This window comes from Lupinus angustifolius, chromosome LG16 (assembly GCF_001865875.1).
Source record: "Lupinus angustifolius cultivar Tanjil chromosome LG16, LupAngTanjil_v1.0, whole genome shotgun sequence".
NCBI classification, from domain to species: domain Eukaryota; kingdom Viridiplantae; phylum Streptophyta; class Magnoliopsida; order Fabales; family Fabaceae; genus Lupinus; species Lupinus angustifolius.
The window spans coordinates 20236043-20259021 of NC_032024.1; the positions used below are offsets into that span (position 1 = coordinate 20236043).

The following is a 22979-nucleotide window of genomic DNA, read 5'->3' on the forward strand; positions in this document are numbered from 1 at the left end:
ATTATCAATGTCCTTAGTTTCATTATTTTCAACAACATTTATGCAATTACTTAGGCTAAAAGATAAGTTTTCAGAATTGATGATGTATAAACCCCTTTTTACCTCAGCTGCAGCAATCATCCTCAATGTGGATTCCTCCTGCATCACACATTTGGAGTTGGTGAAAGTTAGCTTGCAATTTAAGGCTGAGGTTAAGCTGGATACAAAAATCAGATTGAAAGTGAAGTTGGATATGTAAAGCACATTGCTTAGGCAGAGGTCTTTGGAAAACATGCCAGCAATATTGGTTATGACCTAACTACCATTGGGTAGCCTAATTTGAATAGGGTCAATTCTCCTATAAGATTGAAATTCATACAAGTTGAAGCAAACATGATTTGTTGCTCCAGTATCAAGGTCCCAGTCCTTAGATTTTGTAGTGCAATTCATTATATTAAAGTTACTGGCATTGAGAGAGTCCACACTAGTGACTTGGTTAGTGATTTGGTTAATTTGATGATTGGTAGGTTCTTTGATCATAGCCATAATGGCCTTATGTTGTTCTGCAGTAAACACTTCTAGGCCTTCTTTAATGCTTTGAGTCTCTTCTTCACTAGAACCTACAATGTTATTGATATTATTGGCTTTCTTGAAATGAGGAGGGAGGCCACGTTTCTTATAACATGTGTCCATAGTATGCCCAATTTTGTTGCAGAAAGAACATATTTTAGTGTTTGAATAGCCTCTTCCTCTCCCATTGTTAAAACCAGACCCCCTTCCTATTCCAACATTGGCAGAGTATCCCCTTCCTCTAATTCTTGCTCTATTATTAATTTCATTAACAGTGTTGGCAAGGATTTTAGTGTCACTAAGAGGGTTGTTAATAGGCATCATTTCAGTTTCTTGTTGAATAAGCAAGGAAAAGGCCTTGTTTATGGAGGGCAAAGGCTCTATGGGCATGATTTGGGACCTAACAGCAGAGTATTGCTCATTAAGGCCTCTTAAGAATCTAATGACATAGTCATTCTCTCTATAGGATCTAACAAGATTAGCAAGATTAGAATCACATTGGATTGTGCAACAAGGAATAGGCCTAAAGTTATCCAGTTCCTGCCACAACCCTTTTAGATAAGTATAGTAAGCATCAATAGATCTATTTCCCTGTCTAACACCATAAATTTTGTCTTCAACATTGCAAATTCAAAAATCATCATCTTGATAATACCTTTCCTTCAGATCCTCCCAGACTTCAAAAGAAGATTCATACCAGAAGACACTTTGAAGAATTGACTGATCAATGGACTGATTTATCCATGAGAGCACTAGATTGTTGCATTTATCCCATGCTGCAAAGGAGGGATCAGTGGCTTCTGGTTTGGGTAGTGATCCATCTATGAATTGAAGCTTGTACTTGGTCTTCAAAGCCATCTTCATGGCCTTGGACCAGGAATGATAGTTCTTCCCTGTTAGAGGATGATTAACTAGAACAGACAATGGGTTTTCATTGGGATGCATATAGAAGGGACTGGTAGGGTCATTAAGGGGGTTGAGAATGGTGATAGCATTAGCCATAACAAAAATGCAAGGAGATGGTGAAATAGGATAAGGATAAAAACAGAAATCAAAGATGAAAAACAATGGTGCAGCAAAGCATCAATAAATGCTCTAATACCATTTTAGAAAAATGGAATCCATGGCTATATTCTTGAGTCACAAAGTGAAGAAAGAATGGAGAAAGATTGAACTTCAAAATATAATTCTCATTAGATGATCTTTGATGCACAAGCAATGATTGATTAAATACATCCTTGTGAAACAAAACAAACTTAACTAACTCCAATAACTAACTTATCCAAAACAGAAAACCTATAACAATAACTATAAAAATGCAAATACAAATGCCTTGTTGCACAAGTAAAACTTGGCTGAAATATTGATGCATCATGGTTCTCCCAATATGACCAAGGCTATGTCTACCCTTGCATTCATGGATCAAGGTTGAGTATCTTGTGTTATTTTGATGGATTTCAGTTATGCAATTCAACCATGGTTGATCTATCTTCCCATATGATTTAACTAAGGCAAGATCATCAATATGTGCTTTGGTTAATCCTTGATAACCATACTTGACTAAAGGATCATATTCATCAAGTTTATGACGTCTGCCTTCATGCTTTCCATCCTCATTCTGCATTCCAATGCTAAGCTCCTTATGTTGCTCAATCCTATGCTCAAGTTCCTCATCATTCTGATGTATGTTATAGTGCTTCTGTTGTACAGTGGAAGGAGTAGGCAATAAGCTAAAATATATCAAGTTTAACAGTGATATCAATTATTTTGCTTAAACATATTTTTTCGCTAAGTTTTATCAATGACGAGTTAATCGTATGAAAAATATTTATGCTGAAAATTAGGCAATCATCTATGTTTTTAAAATATTGTTTAAATCATTTTAATCATGTTCAATGTTTTTAAAACAAGGAAAATTTGGTAAACACATTAACCATTATTCTTGTGTTTATTTGTTTATTTCAGTAAGTGATAAAATTTAAAAGATTCATATCAGTCCACACAAAATTTAAGAGTTACATCTAGTTTCTTGACAATACCAATATTCCAATCAATCTTGATTATATTGTAAATATTCTTTGTATACCTAACTTCTTTAGGATAATACTCTAACAAATATTAATTCTTTGTACATCTTATCTCTCCAAGGTCTCCTCAGCATATTGTATGGTTTATGTAATAAATATAACTTTGCAAATCTTTCAATTTGCACTCAAAGAAAGAAAAAAATTGAAGTATGAAAGAATATGTATTAATAGAAAATGACTGAAAAACTACTCAATGCTAGAATTTTGTTTGGTACTACCAAATGTATACTCTCATCAATAGACCAATACTATAATTAATGAAGAAGTAAATGTTATTTTTACATAGCTTTAAATGAAGTTATACTTCTCTTAAATAATTCTTTTTGGTGTGTCTTCCTTCTTCATAGTTGGGTCTATTTATATACTTCTCAATCAATGTAGCCAATGCATAGCCAATGTACTCAACTTCACAAAAAATAGTGGCTCTTCTCTTGGCTTTTGATTCACCGTTAATGCTTATAGTCGTTATAAATCAGCACTAATTGCTATATGACCGTTGGACTTGAACATACAGAAGAGAGGGCACTTTATGCAAAGCAGTTCCAACATCTTAGTATTTGCGGTGGCATTTTGAGTTTGTAGCATAGGGCACTCTTCTTTTGATGCAGCACTTGCTCTGCTTTGGTAAAGCACTTTTTACTTCTTGCTGAAAGTCGATAGAGAGCCCTATACAACACAACAAAGATTATCATCCAGAGAATATAAGCTCTTTTTACTTGGTTGTAATGCGGTTAGGGGATTTGTAATGTTTATTCTTGTGATTAGTGTTTCAAATTGCGGACCGCAATATTGTGGTCACAAATCATACTGCAATTGTAGTGTGGCACTGAATAACAACGATGCGACTGTAATAATCCGCAACGCAACTGCACCAAGTCATGACGCAACCGCATCAGGTCGCATCATTGTCCAAAATATTTTTTTATTTACAAAATAATTCATACCGCAACAATTATAATCTGCATCACAATGACCACAATAAATGCAAACGCAATAACCATAACCGCAATTATCACTACAACTATAAGTGTATTTATAACAACTCCCTCTTGTCTTTATCCTTAATTTGAAATTTTGTTATCCGCTTTTTTATTCTTAATTTCATAATTTTTAGAGATGATAAAGCATAATAACCCTCTAGAAACTTAACATTTAATTAATTTAATAATTAATTAAAAATGTATAGCAAATTGATAAACACCCTTACCAGATGTTTACTTAGTTAGTTTTTATTAAAAAATAACGGGATAATTATAAACTTATCCCTCTTATTTTTTAATTTGAAACAAACTGGAAGGTTCTATTTATTTTCCAAATTATTTAATAAATATTATTGTTTCTTGAAAAAAGGTTATTGTTCACAATTATTTTGTTGAGTTTTTTGAGTTGGACAAAATTGAGTGTTCACATATGTCAAATGCATTATGTGAGAATAAATTAAGAGTTTAACTAGAAGGAAACATGGCATGAACAAAGTGAGGATCATAATCGTGTTGCATCCAGAACCACAGATGTTCATGTATTAGGTTGGGAGCTAAATGGAGAAAGGGACTCCGTTGATGAGTTAGGCTCTAAGACATGAGGTGACAATATGTCTTTAGATGTTGATAGGATGATCTCATTTGAGATCGAAGTGAAGTATCTTTATGGCATGTTCGTGACGTCAAGGTGAAGGGTATTAACTGCTAGCAGATCCACAAAAGCAAAGGGACGCTGAATGACTTTGATGCAAAGTATAACACATGTATTGGCTTAGACGCAAGGTGTAACACATGCATTAGTAGAGATGTAGGGTGTGACATGAATATTATTGACTTGGATGCAAGAGTGTGGCACGAATATTGGATGACAATGACATAATATGTTTTGTGGGTATGCTCCTTATGGTGGTGTATGATAGTTTTTTTGAACTATGACTATTGAAGTACACAATGATAGTAGCGGTTGAGGCTTTCTAAGGAAGCTCTAAGGTTTAGCTTGACTGAATATTGAAGCGGACGATTGTTGGTGAAATTTGGTGTGGAGGTTCCATAATATCCAAAGATGTCCTAGAAATGGAGAATTGTGCAACATGTTTAGTTAGATGATAGTACGAGATGTTGCACTACAAGTTTGGACAACTAGGCTCTTGGTAACAGCATCAACGATACTCAGAAAAGCTTACATTGAATGGGGAGTAGGCTCTCATGTGAAGGAGCTGGTAAAGAGAGTTAGAGATTGAAGAAGGTGAAGGTGAATATTTGCTAAGTTGGAGATTGTTATGTAGATTTCCAAATGAGTGAGTTATTCATCTATTTCAATCAAGATCAAAATTGTTGGGATGCTTGAAATATATTATTGTACGAAATTCTGTATTGTCTATTATTGGAATGAGGAGAAAAATCAATATTATATATTGAACTCATGTCTTTGTTATAATGTGCACCTACTACTTGCATTAATTAAAAACATCCCATGAATATTTGGGTTCTATTTCTCAACATTGCCAAGGACATAGAAACAATTAATGTCGAATCTCATTAATAAATACTATTGTTTTATTTATTTTATTTTATTTTGTAAATTATTATGTCTTTTACTTAATTGTTTATGTCAACACTATACAACGATGATTATCAGTGCAATAAAAATTAAAGATATAAAAGTTTATTATTTTTATATTATCTTATCAACCCAAAATAAAGTGAAGGGATGACAAGAAGAAAGAAAGTAATCTAGCTAAGTGTGATATTTACCACAAATAATAATAAGTAAAGGTTAACCATTAGGATGAAAGTGGAACACTAGTTCTCCCAATTTGACGTATATCCACGATCCTTTATCGGTTATTATATTTATCCTCTCTTTCTCTCTCTAGATCTCCTTTCTTTTCTTTCCTATGGAACATGTTTCTGTTTTCAGCAAATTTCATGCATGACAAGAGTTTTCCCAACACAGTGTTTGCATAAAAAAACCCAATGTGTTAAAGAACATATTCATTCTTCTCGTGTTCTGCAAGAAAACTCAATGAATGATAGTAGTAAGTTTGCAACTTCAATTCCCCTTACTTGTCAGAAAATAAAAGATTTTCACGCTGTTGGTGTCTTTCATGGTGACAACCCTTTTTCTCACAACTTCATACTACTAATGCTCGATTACATTCTCGTTGTCACCATCACACATATTGTTCGTTTTCTTTTTAAGCCTCTCAGACAACCTAAGGTCGTATCTCAAATAATTGTAAGATTCTTTTTCTTTATGTATACATGCACTTGTCAAATATATGTCTTATTTAACTTTGTTTGTATGATGCAAATAGGTATCATGCATAATTTGTTCTAATGATTTTGTAATCAAGTCTATCTAGGAAAAATGAATCAAATATTGAGTCTTTTTATTCTTAGAAAGCTTGAATTATATTATTGTATTATGTCACATCACACTAATTATAAGCATCAAATAGAAACATTTATATGCAACATTTTTTTATACAAGTAAAAAATCTGCAAATAAAATGATAAACAAACAAACAATATTATTTATAACCATATATATTCAACATAAATAATATTTACTGAAAATAGTTTAATTTAACACATAGAGAGAGGGAGCCGGAACTTCCCTTTTTCTGGTACTATCAAGGGTATTTATTGTCTGACTTTTTTGGGTAATGAACTAATCTCTTTCGGATATGTAACTGCTCCTCCCAATAGGTGTTGCTCTCAGGGATTGAATCCTCGACCTATCCCCTCCCAACATTTTTTGGTTTGGTTTAGTTAAAGAAGAAAGATGAAATAACTTTTATTTTTTCTTCCCCTATTTGGTTAGAAATTCTAATGGAGAAGAAAAAATAAAGGTATTTTCTAACATAGAATAAAGGAGGGGAAGAGTTTTAAAAATAATTTTGTAATTTTACCATCCCTTCAAAAACCCTTTTTGCATAATGTATATTTGGTCACACATTATATAATACCTTATGTTACACGTCTTTTATAACTGCATACTAATTCATCTTTCATTTTACAAAGGGTGGTGTCATTGTTGGACCTTCAGTTCTGAAACGGAGTACTTGGTTTAAACATTACATAACATCCGACGGAGCCCAATTCCTGTCGAGAAATCTTGGAGTAATGGGTTTCATATTCTTTGTTTTCATTTATGGTGTGAAGATGGATCCTGCCCTAATAAAAAAAACAGGAAAAATGCACTTATATGTAGCATTGGTTGGCATTAGCATTCCCACAATAGCAGTATTTGGGGTAGCTCTATTGTTAAGGAAAACCATGGACAAAGACATAGCCACAAATTCTTCAATAGGAATAATAGCAGCTTACTTAGGTATCACAGCATTTCCTGTTCTTTATAATGTTCTCAAAGAGTTTAACCTCCTAAACTCAGATATTGGAAGAATGGCACTGGCCATGGCAATAATTGGAGATGTATTAGGTGTTTTTACTGTTGTAGCATTTGAGGCTGGAAAACAAGGAGAAACAGGACCTGAAAATGCATTGTGGTATATGGTTTCCCTTGTGGTGATTATTGGATTCGTTTTGTTTTGTGTTAGACCTATAATGGAATGGATTAATGACAACATTTCTGAAGGGTTCCCGGTTGATAAATCATATGTAGTTGCTATTCTTCTTGGTGCATTAGTAATGGGTTTTATCACAGATTTTTTTGGCTTAGCAATTGCAAATGGACCATTATGGTTGGGTTTAGTAATTCCAGATGGACCTCGTTTAGGAGCAACTATAGTACAAAAGAGTGAGACAATTATGACAGATTTGCTTATACCATTCTCATATATTATGGTGGGATCATATACTGATGTATTTGCCATTGCTGGTGTTGATTGGTCCAATTTGGCACCATTGTTTACAATGGTTTTAACTGGGTATTTCACCAAATTCGTTTCTACTTGGATTGCTGCATTATATTGGCAAATTCCATTCAGAGATGGGTTAACCCTCAGCCTTATTATGAGCTTAAGAGGCCAAATTGACGTTATATTGTTTGTGCATATGATGGACAAGGGGGTAATCTTCATCCTTCTACTTCCTTATCTTTACTTTCACATCTACTACAATTTACACCATACTTTAATATTTACTCTACTTTTATGTTTAAGTAAATATCTATTTTGTAACTCAAAATTTTTATATGTACCAATTTGATCATTGAATTTTTTTAGGACTAAACTATGTATTTATTCGTTAGATGACATCAAAAGACAATAAAAATGGAATAAAATATCGTATTCAAACGGTCAATTTGTTTATATTATTAAAAAAAATATAGATTTAGTACAGATAAAATAAATATATACTATTACTAAATAAAACTTAAGTATAACTTTATAAGTAACATTGTTGTCTGATAATGCAAAAATAACTTTTGTAATACCATTAATAACGTTACATTTTTATATTTATACTTGAAAACAACATCATCTTTGATAGATTTGTACCTATGTTATATCCTTTATAATTTGGTTTTCTATTAAAAACTGGATAAATGCAGTATGTACTATAATTTCCTTCAAATTATCTTCTTATTTTACATGAAAATTAAATCATATGTGGAAATTATAAGTTTCAAAGAACTAACCCAACTATTGTGGTTTGTTTGTGTTCTTATATACAGATCTTGAAGGTACCAGGCTTCACATTATTGGTGCTTATGACGACAGCGTTAACTGCAACTTGCACTCCTCTAATATCTATACTTTATGATCCTACAAGACCATACATGGTGAGTCAAAGAAGGAACATTCAACACAACCCTTCAAACAAAGACCTTACCATAGTGCTATGCATTTTTGACACTCCAAGCATAAATGGACTCATTCGTCTACTTGATATATCCAATGCATCCTTATACAACCCTCTTTCAGTTTATGCTCTTCGAATAATCGAGCTTGTAGGTCGTTCTAACCCTTTGTTCATAGACCATGTTAACCAAGAATTGCCTCACATATATAGATGGACAAACACTATAAATACCCTTAAGCATTTTCAGGAGCTTAGAGAGTTTGTAAGGTTTCAATTCTTCACTTCTGTGTCCCCAAAGAAATCAATGTTCCAAGATATTTGTTTACTTTCACTTGAACAAGACGCTTCTTTGATAATCTTACCTTTCAATAAGGGTGGTGTTCATAACCATGCAATCCGAACTGTAAATTTACAAGTCCTTGATCATGCACCTTGTTCCGTTGCAATTTTTGTTGACAAAGGCCTTCTTCCATCAACAAACATAGGAAACTCCCATCGTCAATATAATACTAAACACAAATTCGCTATGTTGTTTCTAGGAGGTGCAGATGCTAGAGAAGCTCTTGTTTATGCAGATAGAATGGTTGCAAATCCAGAAGTTTCTCTTACAGTGATAAGGTTTTTCTCTCACAACTATTTAGGGGACAATGAAGAAGAGAAAAAGTTAGATGATGAAATTGTGACTTCATTCTGGGTTAAGAATGAGTTGAATAATGGTGTAGTGTACAAAGAGGTTGTTGTTAGGAATGGAGAAGAAACCATTGCAGGAATTCAAGCTATGAATGATGGTTCTTATGATCTTTGGATAGTGGGAAGAAAACAAGGGATAAACCCTATTTTTATTACAGGGTTATCAGAATGGAGTGAGAATGAAGAGTTAGGACTCATAGGAGACTTTGTTTCCTCTCCAGATTTTTACGGCTCAGCTTCTGTTTTAGTGGTACAACAACAAATGCTAAGAGCATAGAAATTGATGGTTAAGTTAAAATGTTGTGATAATAATTTGTTAACATAGAAATTGACATGTTATTAATTTATCCACTTTTAGATACCTAGTTAGCTTCATTACGTGTGAATATTTCACATTTATATGATTTAGAGGAAGTCAAGTTTATGTGTTTAATATTATTTAGAAAGTAATATATAATGTTGTAGTTGATTTAGAACACGATCATGTATCTCTTAATAAGAGAAAACACAAAATTTTGATGAAGCTAGGATCTAAAACTCTCTCTTGTTTAATAGAAATAAGATAAGTTTTATTTTGATTTTTTTCCTTTTTATAAATAAAATATATTCCTCCCTTTTCTCAAACAATTTCACCCACCTCTCATCTTCTCCTCCCAGTTTTGTTTCTCTCAATTTTTTTAGGGATGAAAGGTATAGGACTTTCTTTTAAAACCCAACTTCTCTTTATAAAGCTGGCTTCCTTTGGAGACTTCCTTCCCTTTGTTATTCCACCGATAGCTGTAGTTTTCAGAGAAATTAGTGTTCCCCATCAAGTTGAAATTCTCAACAAAGTTTGCCTCTTCATAAGTCTTTCTGAATTGGTTATTTATAGGGATGACAATGAAAACCAAATTCATGGTACCCATTCTAACCCAACCTGAATTTAATAGGAGAAATCTGTTGTGATTGAGTTCAGGTTTTACCCGAGTTTGATTTACGAGTTTGGGTTTAGTATAACTAATACCCTACCCCAAACTCGTCCTGAACTCGTTTGGCATATAGTAAATCAATAAATAATAGAACATACTTTCATGAAATCACATTAATGTAAAGTTAATTGTTTACCAACTAAAGGTTACTAAAACTTGACATGTTTGGGAATGATAGTATTATTTTCAACTCTGCTGAATTCAAGTATAAGTTTGAAATTTCGAGTTCGAATCAAGTTGGATAAGCACAAACCCGATCCCAATTCACCCGTTTTCATTCCTAATAATTGTTCACCGCACATTGAAATAAACAAATATAACAAAAAGAAGTGTTGAATTATGTTTAGCAACTTTTCAGTTTTAAGAAGGTTTTGAATGATTACAGGCAGTTTACAGATGTTTAAAAACTAAGACGGCTAACTCATATACTTTTACAAAGAATTGAAATCTGACAACTATAATTATATTACACATATTTTTCAAAGAAAACTTGTTATTCACAACGTTAATCCCCAAGTCAAAAGGTTTTTAAAGGATATAACTTAAGCAATGAGTTAAGGAAGAAGAGATATCATACATGAGTTTTATACTTGTTCACCCAATCTACAAGTGATGGGGAATGACTTAGCACCAAAACTTACTGACTAAAAAATTATTTAAGAAGGCTAGGAAAAAAAATTTTGTTGTGCAGATAATTCATTGTGCCTTCTCCATGACAACTTTTATGTTAAATACTAACAATTGGAAATTAGGGTACTGAAAGAAAGTTCTACGGGCTCTTAATAATTTGGTCCATTTGATTTAATTACATACTGCAGAATTAAAAATAAAACTCTAAACATAATCTTTTAGCCAACTGGATCTTTGTTTTCTGGTGGGCCTTTGTGTATATTTTCCCTCAACATCTATATTTGGGCTCCTATCATTACCCTCCTCTTGAACATTAACCTTGTCCTCAAGGTTATGGACCTTTGAATCTATTTTTTTTCCAGTCATGTATGTAGAGATGAAAGAGGACTAATTTGGTGCATTAATTTTCACACCATTGTTCTTGTAAAACCTTGGATGTCCATTGGAATTTGCTTGAGGAAGCCGATTGTCTTCTACTAAGGGATGAATCAAACGGTTGTGAATATTCTGGAGCCAAATTTTTTTCTTTATCCAATGATCCCACTTGAAACCGTGTAGGAGACTATGTAGTCAGTGCACAGTCTGAAATTGCAGCAGTGGGGGCTAGGCCTTGGGTAGTGCAATTTATTATTTGATGTTGGTCCGAGGCAGATATAATGCATTTGGACTGAAATTCGCATAGTGAAGGAAATGTATGGTCAATTGGCATTAATTCATTTTTGTCAATTGCAGTGAAAATTTAATTGAGGCAGGTGGCATTTGTTTCAACGGTGCAGATATAGAACCTGAATCCAAGGGTGAATATTGAACTGTTTGAAAAGTTGTGGAGTTAAATGGCTTTATGGTTTCATTCAATTAATGCTCACTCTTGTGTACTTCTTTTTTTTCTTGTACCCTTTCTTTCATCTTCATCTTCGTGGGGTCATTATTTGCTCCCCTCCCACTTTCTTTTTTATCACAAAGAGTGTTGGACTCGACCTCCCCTTGCTGATGTTGGTGCTGGTTGGAAGCCATTGTAGGTTTGTCATTCGAACACAGCTCCGATGGTATTGTTGTGATGTCATCCTTGGGCTCCCCAAAAAATTTCTTTAGGAGCGAAACATGGAACACCAGATGGACCCGGTTGGTAGCCGATAGGGCCAACTCATAAGCAACATAACCAACATAAGGGTGGAGGCGTGGGAGAACCCACTCATCCACGTTAAAGGTAACATCTTGTCTCCCACTATCTGCATGAGCCTTCATTCTTTGTTGAGCATATGTCTTATATTTTGTTTGAAATACTCAATAAGGTTGTTCTATCTCGTAGGAACTCATCGATGTTCGAAGTTGTGGCTGAGAATGAAACATATTCCCGAACAGAAGGCGAAGACCGACCATACAGAGCCTCAAACGGGGACATGTCAATGGCTTAATGTTTGCTTGTGTTATACCAGTATTCGGCCATAGCAAGGTGTAAAAACCACTTCTTAGGATGATTACCCGTGAAGCATCGAAGAAAAGTTTGGAGTATGCGGTTCACAACCTCAGTTTGGCCGTCAGACTGTGGATGGTAAGCAGTGTTGTAACTCAGTTTTGTGTCCAAAAGTTTAAAAATTTCTTTCCAGAAAGTACTAATGAAAACCGGATCTCGATACGAAAGAATGGTTTTGGGTATGTCATGTAGTTTGCAGATGTCACTAAGGAATCGGTGAGCCAAGGTCTCAGCCGTGAACTTAGTTGGTAAGGCGATGTAGTGAGCATACTTGGTCAATCTATCCACAACCACCTAGATGACAGTGTGCCCATGAGAATGAGGTAAATGAGTAATGAAGTCCATTGATAAATCCTCCCACACCTTTTCTGGAATTTTCAATGATTGTAGTAACCCTTTATATTTCTTTGGCATGTATTTATTGTATTGGCAGGCTGAGCAATTACAAATATGGGCCTTGACATCCTTTGCAACCCCAGGCTAGAAGAATGAGGTAGTGAGGCGACATAGTGTTGGCTTCCACCCAGAATGGCCTGCCATGGGGGTGTCATGGAATTCTTGCATCAAATCATGGCGCAAACGGTCAATATCAGGTATAAATATTTTTCAATTATAGAATAACATTCCTTGAATAAGTTTAAATTTGTCATTCCATTTCTGATTTGTTTCATGGTTTTGTAAGAGTTTATGTCCTTCTGGTACAACATAGTAGTAGTGGAGTCTGTCCAGAACCTGTGGAAAAGGGGAAGAGATTGCTGAGAAGAGTGGTGTCTTAGTTTGATTGCACTGAGAAAGAGCATCATCCACCCGACTTGAGGTACCAATACGATATTTGATGTCATATTCAAACCCTACTAGTTTAGTTGTCCATTTATGTTGTTCTGAACCATCGAAAGATATAAGTTGCAATTTTGGGGGTCTAGGTTGTGTAGGTGGGTGAGTCATTGGGGTGAGGATGGGACGTGTATAAGGGTGGCGAGGGTTAAAAAATGGTGGGACAGGGGTTTGGGTAAAGGGTGGGTATGGGAAAGGTATTTGTGGTGGTGTGTTGGTAGGGGAATTATGTAAGTTGTTGTTGTTGTTGTGAGAAGTGGGATTAGGGTTCTGGTTTGTAATGTGTGAAGATGAAGCCATATTAGGAGGGTCTGAAGGTTGTGGGGGTAGTGAAGAATGAACATTCATACCTGATAATTTTTCAGTTATGGCACGAAGGGCGTCAACAATGGCCTCATGCCTTGCATCTTGTTGTTCCTTGCTTTCTTGTAATTTATCTGCAAAAGGGTCTCATCAATCTCCTTATTGGAGGCCTTGGGAGGCATAGTTCAAGAATGAAAGCATCAATTGATAAGAAATGACTTAGCACCAGAACTTACAGACTACAAAATTAGTTAAGAAAGCTAGGAAAATAAACTCTGATGTGCAGATAATTCATTGTGCCTTCAAGAATGAAAGCACCAATTGATAGCGAATGACTTAGCACGAGAACTTACAGACTACAAAATTAGTTAAGAAAGCTAGGAAAATAAACTCTGATGTGCAGATAATTCATTGTGCCTTCTCCATGACAACTTTTATGTTAAATACTAACAATAGGAAATTAGGATATAGAAAGAAGGTTCTACGGGCTCTTAGTAATTTGGTCCATTTGATTTAATTACATACTGCAGAATTAAAAATAAATCTCTAAACATAATCTTTTAGTCAACTCGGTCTTTGTTTGTCTTTGGTGGGTCTTTGTGGATATTCTCCCTCAACATCTATATTTGGGCTCCTATCAACGAGCTACGTCCAGTTTCTTGGTGACATTAAATTTCCACTATAATTAATCATAGATTACTTACATGAGTATTTTTTGCACACATCAATTCAGACTCAATATATATGAGTATTGTTTGCGCATCTACATTATCTAGGCTCAATACATACAAGTATTGTCTGCACACTTTTCTCTACAGGCTTAACGCTAAAATAAAGTATGCAGATTTGTAATTAAAATTACAAGGTGCAAGTGTTTAAGATCACACTAAAAGGCGGAATAAATATGAAGATAGAAAGGTTGCATAGTAAATAGCAGATGATTAAATCATAGGGTATGCAATGCTACGAAGTGATAAATGCTATTTTCAGAGTCATGAATAAAGAAAACTTTCAAAGAATGTTTTATGAATGCAAAAATTTATCTAAGTCCTTTCTGTCTTGATTCTTCATGGTTGAGACTTTTTATATTTTGTCCAATTAATGTAGACGTTACAGTAGTCGTTGCAAACTTGTAGAGTTCTCCATTTGAATTAAATGTCTATTGAGGCATTGCTTGATCGATTATTTCTTCTATTTTCTTCTTCAAATTCATTAATGTTTCATAATCATTCTCAGCAGCATTATATGCCTTAGAGCAGTTGGAACCACCTGATGACATGAGAGACGCTTTTTTTGTTGTTGCAAAGTAGTCCCGAAAACATGGTACAAAGGATTGCTTTTGTCGTTGCCTAAGTGAACATTTATTTTATAGTAATAAAGGGTTTTTTTTTTTTTTAATTTTATTTTGCAAAATACAATGTTCTGATATAGGCTGGTCGGTATTACATAGTGAAGACAAATTATTGTTTTATGTGATCCTTATATGTAGATTTATAATTTCTTGAAATTGAATTTTTCATTTAATCACATAGACAATATGAATTCTATGCAACAATCTTCCGATTCTTGAAATTTAGACAAGCCTTGAATATGGAAGAGAGAAGAATACAGACAACATTGACAAGTCAAGAACATAAACGTGCCTTAAAATTGAGTTGTCTTCTAGTTTAACTTCTGAAGATCTAATTTTAGTTGAGTGACTTCTATATTTATTTCAATGATCATTTTTATCAGTGTACTTATTCACTTGTATGTTTTTTCTGCACAAGATTAGGAGGTCTAGACAATTCATTATCATCTTCTTGATCTATTTGAAATTAACACTGCGAATGTGTCAATTTTATCCCCAACTTCCTAATACGTTGGTTATGTAGCAAACAAAAGTGCAAAGATAAAATATGTTATGTAGAAGACATAATTTTATTCATTAACAAGACACATAATTTATATATCATGGAAAAGAAAACTGATGCAGAAAAATAAATTTGTACATGAATAGCATAATGAATCATATAAGTGCCCTAATATTGTAGGTGAAATATTCCTAACTGGCATATTGACTCTTTATTTCCTAATGAATACTCCTTATTGCCTACTGAATAGTAACATAAGATATTATGAGTCATATTAATCAACACTCCTCCTTGACTCTGGAGCTGTAAACTTCAAGTTTTTGCCATATGCTTATTCTTAGAACCGTCAAGATTGAACTTGGTTACATAAGTCTATTTGACTCCTATACCCTTCTTGTGTTTAGGCATCTCTACCAACTTCCATGTCTCGTTTTTTCAATGATCATGAGCTCCTCCTTCGTTGCCTCTATCAATTTCTGATCACTTCCATCTTCTTCATATTTTGCAACATCTAATGGTGTACTCATAGGTCTTCTAATATTTGTGTGTATCAGTTGTAGCTTATGTGTAGCCTTCCATATACTTTTTTGCGGAAAAAGAAGCATTATATGCTTCCCATATCGGCAGGCAATGTGTGTAGGAGACTTTGTTTCTATTTGTTCTTTGTGTACTGCAACTTGCTCATCTTTCATCAAATCCAAGACAAAACTTTTTCTTTTCATTTGAACTTTGAACACCTCCCTACCTTCTGAATCTTTAATCATGCAGTTTTTGTCTTCAAACAAAACCTTATAGCCTTTCTCCATCAACAGAGGAACACTTAACAAATTTTCATTAATTTCAAGAACATATAAAACATCATGAATTAATTTCAAACTTGTGTATCCTTCAATTGCCACTATTCCTTTGCATTTTGCTGCAATGTATGCCTCATTTCCAATTCAGACTTTGGAAATAACAGTTTTGTCAATCTCTCTAAAAAGCTCTCGACCATAAGTCATGTGGTTTGTACAACCACTATCAATGAGCCAACTTTATGTAGAACTGTTAGCGTCAAAACATGATACTGCGAACAGTTGCTCTTCTTGTGGTTGATCATCAACAATATTAGCTTCTCCTTATTGTTGCTGTTGTTGAAACTTTCATATTATTTCCATGTGCCCTAACTAACCATACTTATAACATCTTGTATCATACCTCCACCAACATCTGTTTTGTGGATGATTAGTTTTTTTGCAATATGAGCAAGGTGGAAAGACTTCATTATTGCTACCTTTGTTATTGTACTTGTTGCTCGTAGAACCTGCATGTTTGTGGTTATTACTTTGTCTCTTTTTCTTGTCTTTCCAACCATTGTTATTTTGTATTTTGGTTTGGAAAGCACTCTCCATAGATCCTTCTTGCATCATAAGCCTCCTTTATTTTTGTGCTTATAATGCATTTAACACTTCTACCAAGGTGATGTTTGACATATCCTTAGATATTTCCAGAGATGAAATTGCAGCTTCATATTTTTCAGGAAGTGTGACTAGAATCTTTTGAACTATTCTAGAATCAGAAAATTCAGTACCAAGAAGTCTTACATTGTTGGCAATGGCTAGAAGTTTATCACAGTATTCCTTGATTGTTTCTGAATCTCTCATCATTTGCATTTCAAATTTTCGGATCAAATTCTTCACTTGCATCATTTTGACCATTTCATCTCCCTCATATTCTTGCTTCAAAAGATTCCAGATTTCACAGGTTGTTTTTAGTGTCATTATTATGTTAAAAATGGTGGGTGAAACAACTGCACATAGACATGCTCTTGCTTTGGACTTTTTTTGCTTCATCTCCTTCTCATTTTTAATTTGTGCAGCAGTTGGATTGTGCGGAAGAGTTGGAATGACATAATCTTGTTTAATGACATCCCATAGATCATTAGCATCCAAGAAAGCTTCCATTCTAACATCACATATATGATAATTCTTTCCAATAAACAATTGGAGGTGAAAATGCAGTAGATACTACTTCTGAATTCATTTTGACAATTTTAGGCAATAGAGAAAGTGTTTTGGTTGTGTTTGGTTTGTGTTTTTCATAAATCCCTCAAGATATAGCTCTAGATACCAATTTGTTGGTTATGTAGCAAACAAAAGTGCAGAGAGGAAATATGCTATGTAGAAGGCATAATCTTATTCATCAATAAGACAAGTGATTTATACATCATGGAAAATAAAACTGATGCAGAAAAATAAATTTCTACATGAATAGCATAATGAGTCACATAAGTGCTCTAACATTGTAGGTGAAATGTTTCTAACTGTCATATTGACTCTTTATTTTCTAATGAATACTTCTTATTGCCTAATGAATAGAAACATATCAGATGCTGAGTCATATTAATTATTGATTATGTTTTTAAAGATCAACTAGAACACTTAATTTTGCCCCCAACCCATGTTTGTTACTAGATGATTAACCAAAAGATAAATAAAGACTTTTAGGAACATTTTGTCACGACTATATAGTATGCACCTTTCTTTTAGAATCATAAGTTACTTTTTCGTGGCCCAATTCCTACTTTGACCAATACATTGTAAATCTGAATCTTGGATTCTCCTACCATATCTTTTAGGTCACATTTTTCTTGATAGCTGATAGAAGGTATACTTTAATTTCAAGTTTTAACATCTGTAAAACTAGTGAAGGAACATAATTAAGACCAATTCTGATTATATCTTCAGTCAAATCAATTTGATTCCAGTAACTTGAACAGGTGCATGCACCATGCGAAATATATGAACGCGTATTAGCCAAGTTATCTAGGACCAAGTGGTTATAATATTAAATTTAATTAGATACTAATCCACTCGTGGATATATATCATATACTACAGTTCATAGGTCTTGCCAGTTAGCATTTATGCTTAAAATTGATATCTTCATTCCCCAAGATCTCATTCATTGTCCTGAAACATGAAGAAGTACTTGCAAAAATATATTTAGATTTGGTAGTTACAATACATAGTTTAGGAACTTGAGTGTAAGCTTGGCTTAACCTGCACAGCTACATGTCAGAATATATAATAATTTGGAACAGAGAAGACAGCGTACAATTGCACCTACTTCTGATATATTCTCCCCCTTCTAGTTTAAAAAATATTTGGCTATAAAAAAAGTGGTATATATATATGGACTGTGATTTATATATAATCGTTATATCATCATCATTTATTTGAATTAAATTTTTTTTTGTTGGAAAGTGAAGTTGTTTAAATATTAATTGTGATGTGTATAAAACTCATACACTAATATACATACATCTTTTTCTCTAAAAAAATAGTTGGAAAAGCATTGCTAAGAAGGGAAGAAGCTTCTTTTTTTTTTTTTTTTCAATTAGATGTATTGTTGGCAAAGGATTTCTCTGCTCTGCTAAAATTGACTTTACAAAATAATAATTGGTGTACATTTCTACTGAACATACACCTCACATTTTGGTAAATATGAGTGTGTGCAAAAAAAGAAATAATAAGGTGAGAAACAGATTATGAATATCTGCATCAAATCATCATGTTGTTTAAACAGAATTGAAATTAAAGATATTAAAGAGTAACTCAATTTTTTTTTAAAATGATTGAAATATGTTATTTTATGCCAATCCTACATTTATTGATGATATTGAATCATGGGTCCCGTGTATTATAAAGTCCCAGGACCCAAATGGCCTGACTGTTATAAAAAACTTCTATCTTGAAAAAAATTAATAATTATTGGGTATAATAAGTACCAATCGACCATAATGCGACTGAGGAGATTCTAGCTACTGGGAAGTTTTATTATGTTTTTTCTACTTATAAATTTTTTCACTCCTCCTCACATATCTAATGTGAGACTTTACATTTGAATAAACTCAACAATCTCCCCTCCACTACGCCATAATAGCAAAACAACCGCGCTTAAAATTGTCATTTAACAACACTTTTGTAGCACTTTCTATGTGAGCGCAGTAGTACATAAGGTTATATTTAATAGCGCTTTTTGTAGCGCCCTAGAAAGTAGACATTTAACATTGCTTACTGAAACAAGCGTCGTTAAATGTCTACTTTCTAAATAAGACAATTTATCTCTCAAACACATGACAAGCATGTCCAACTCCACCATATTTACAATAGATTTGTTAAATCATCAACGACATCAACAACATTCAACCTTAACAGATTCCACTACTATAAAGTAACATATGAAATAACATATGAGTAATGAGATCTTACAGAAATTGTTCATTCTTTCTCCTCCAATGTTCATGATAGCCAAAAACCTAGATCACCATAGCTGCATAATTTGATAACAAATAAAGATCACACCATTAGTGAAGAGAAAAATAAATGAGCTAAATTAAGATAACGATTTACCTTATAATTGAAAAGAAAAACAAAAAATCGATAACTTCACCATAGCTGAATAACTTGACAACAAATAAAAATCACACTATTAGTAAAGAGAGAAATAAATGAGCTAAAATAAGATAACGATTTGCCTTGTGGTTGAAGAGAAAAACCAAAAATCGATAACTTGCTTGAAGAGAGAAACTAAGAACAAAAGAAGAAAAAAAAGTAAGTTATGGATGAGAAAAAGAAAAGCAAGAGAAATAATAAACTGAGTTATATGTATTATTTTGTAAGGTTTTGTTTTTAAATTTGAAAAGATTTCGCTCACTAAAACAAGCATTAAAGGTATGACCTCTTTAACATCGATTGCTTCAATAAGTGTTATTAAAGGTAACGCTTTTAACAACACTTTCTTCAATAAGCATTTTTAAAGATAACACTTTTAACAACGCTTACTGAAGAAGTGCTGTTAAATATATGAAGTATGACCTTTAACAGCGATTGCTTCAATAAACGTTGTTAAAGATAACACATTTAACAGCATTTTCTTCAATAAGCATTGTTAAAGATAACACATTTAATATCGCTTATTAAAGAAGTGCTGTTGAATATATGAAGTATGACCTTTAACAATACTTATTGAAGAAATCGCTGTTAAAGATAACACATTTAACAACGTTTTCTTCAACAAGTGCTGTTAATTCTCTTCCGCCTTATATATAACAGCCTTCAACTCATAAGCGTTGTTAAATGAGCGTTGTTAAATATCAATTCTGGGGTAGTGCTCAAGTGTGGGTACCACACACTTTCTGGTTCGCTTCCCCTTAAGTCCACCATATCTCAGCCGAACTACGGTTCTGATAGCACTTGTTGGATCAGACTGCGACCGGGGACCCTCCAACCATCAGGGAGTTCCATTGTTGTATGGGAAGAGTGGAAAGCCACAAGTAAGACATCACGTCTTGAACCAAAACCTTAAGACATTAGTTTAATGAGCTTTTTCTACCAATAAACTTTTACGCTCCTCACCATACTTTAATAAACCCAACAACAACACACACTTTAATAAATCCACCAACAACAACAAAATTATCCTTGAATGCTGAACAAATGAAAATGTTTTTTTTTTTACATCAAAGGTTAATATAATTTATTCAACACCATACTTGATCATAACTTCTACATATAAGAAAATGATCTTAATTAGAAATATTGCTTGAGCTTACCTAACATTAAACGAACTACAAAATCTAACAGGCATAAGGTTTGGAATATCATGCAAAAGCCATTCACAAACACAAATATAAATTGAATTCCATGAGAAAAAATAGCCATTAAATCTTATGAAGGGTCCCATTCATTTATATCCAAGACTCCAACCTTACCAACCATTTGAAGATTAAGACAGTGCCGGATATCAAGCCTTTACATACCAAGAGATAGACATTTCACCAAATTCATTTTTTGCTTTAATTTCGTTCCCCAATTATTTGGACAGATATACACACACCACACAAACATATACACGTACATATACAGATTGTTGGTTGATCTTCAGAATCCAACTCAAAATGAAACGTGGATCAAATGGCTTTTGTTCTATTTTTTAAAACCAAAATTCAATTATTAAGATTTGATTAATGTGTGAAACTACTTATAAGTTTTAGAAAATTATAATGTCTGATTAATGTTTGGGATAATATATTTTAATATAATTATAAAATAGTTTCATGAGCATCAGTTCTATGCGTGTGGTTAGTAATTTTGGCAATTACCTCATAATTCCTCTTGTTCATGGAAGGGTCAATAAAGCTACGTTTAATCCTGTTATGGAGAAGATTCATATACATATGGCTACTTGGAAGGTAAATCTCATGAACAAGGCTGGTCATTTGTGTCTTGCTAAATCCATCATTTCTTCTATTCTAATATATACTATGTAGGTTATGTGGTTACCCCAAAGTGATTGTAATGACATTGATAGGATGACAAGGAATTTTGTGTGGGGGTGGAGATGTCAACAAGCGGAATCTTAATTTAGTAAGTTGATATGTTATCACAAGAAATAAGCGTGAGGGTGGCCTTGAGATAAGGGACTCTAGATCTGCTAATATTTCTCTCCTTCGTAAGCTAAGCTGGAACATAATCAGTAACAATGACAAGTTGTGGTGTAGAGTTTTGAAGGAAAAGTATCTTGGTGATAATTCTATATTGTTTGCTCCTCATAAAGTTACATCGTCCTAAAATTGAGAAGTATAGTGAAGGCTACTCATAATCTAAAGGATGGTTTCACTTTGCATCTAGAAAATGAGAATAAGTTATTTTGGTATGACAACGGGATAGGGTTGGGTAAGTTATGCAATTATGTCAACTTTGTCAATATCTCTGATACTCCACTTCAGATGAAGGATCTTTAACATGAAGGCTCTTGGTATTTCAACATTTTTTACACTATGGTTCCTTATGAAGTTAAGGATTTCATTTACAATACATCTTCTCCAAGTTTTAACCATGAAGAGGAAGGGTGGACATAGGATGGCCATGCAATGGGGGCTTATATGGCTAAATCTAGTTATTGTTGGCTTAACTACAACAGTGAGGTTGATGATATGATATCAGTTGTATGGAAGTGGGTGTGGTGTCTTAAAGTTCTAGAGAAAGTAAAAATTTTGTGTTGCTTGGTATTCATGAGGCTTTAGCTTCAAATGTACTTCGTTTTTAAAAGACTATGACTACTACCCATTTTGTATGAGACGCAATGCAGGTATTGAGGATCTTATGCATATTTTCAGGGATTGTAGGGAGTCTACAATGCTTTGGAGGAGAGTCGGTTGTACCGACAATGATTTCTGGGTGACTCAATCTTTTTAGACTTGGTTGATAGAAAACTACATGCACCGAAAATGAGTGCTCTTTTTGGCTTGTGTTTGGTGGGCTTGGAGGTGGAGGAACAACTTTATTATGGGCAACAATAATTGGGATAATAATTTTGTTGTACGCATAATTCATCAAGACCACTTTGAGTGGCGTAGTATGGAGCATGATGCCACCTTGAAGGAGGACTTTTCTCTTGTTCATTGGTGTTGCCCAGACATTGGACAGATCAAACTCAATATTGATGGTAGTTGTATCAGAGGGTCGAGTATAATAGGAGGAGGTGCTGTTATTCATGATCACAAGGGTCGATGGTTGTTAGGTTTTTCAGGGAATTTTGGAGTTGGATCGCCTGTTTTAGATGAGCTTTTTGGCTATGGAGCAGGGTTTGAAGCTAGCGTGGAACTTGGGTTTTAAAAAGATCGTTATGGATAGTGGTTGTCTTGAAGCAGTGCAGATTATTACAGAATGAGTCAGAATCTATATCAATCATATTGTTTTAGCTAATTGATGTGTCAAGCCTTAGCTTTGTATAGTTCAATCTTTTTAACTATTTGGTTCATTGTATTGGGTTACCACCTCGTGTGCTGTCTTAATA

General features: G+C 33.7%; 1 pseudogene; it reads left to right on the forward strand.

Annotated features, from left to right (window-relative positions):
• LOC109329418 lies at nucleotides 4720-9505 on the forward strand (annotated as a pseudogene).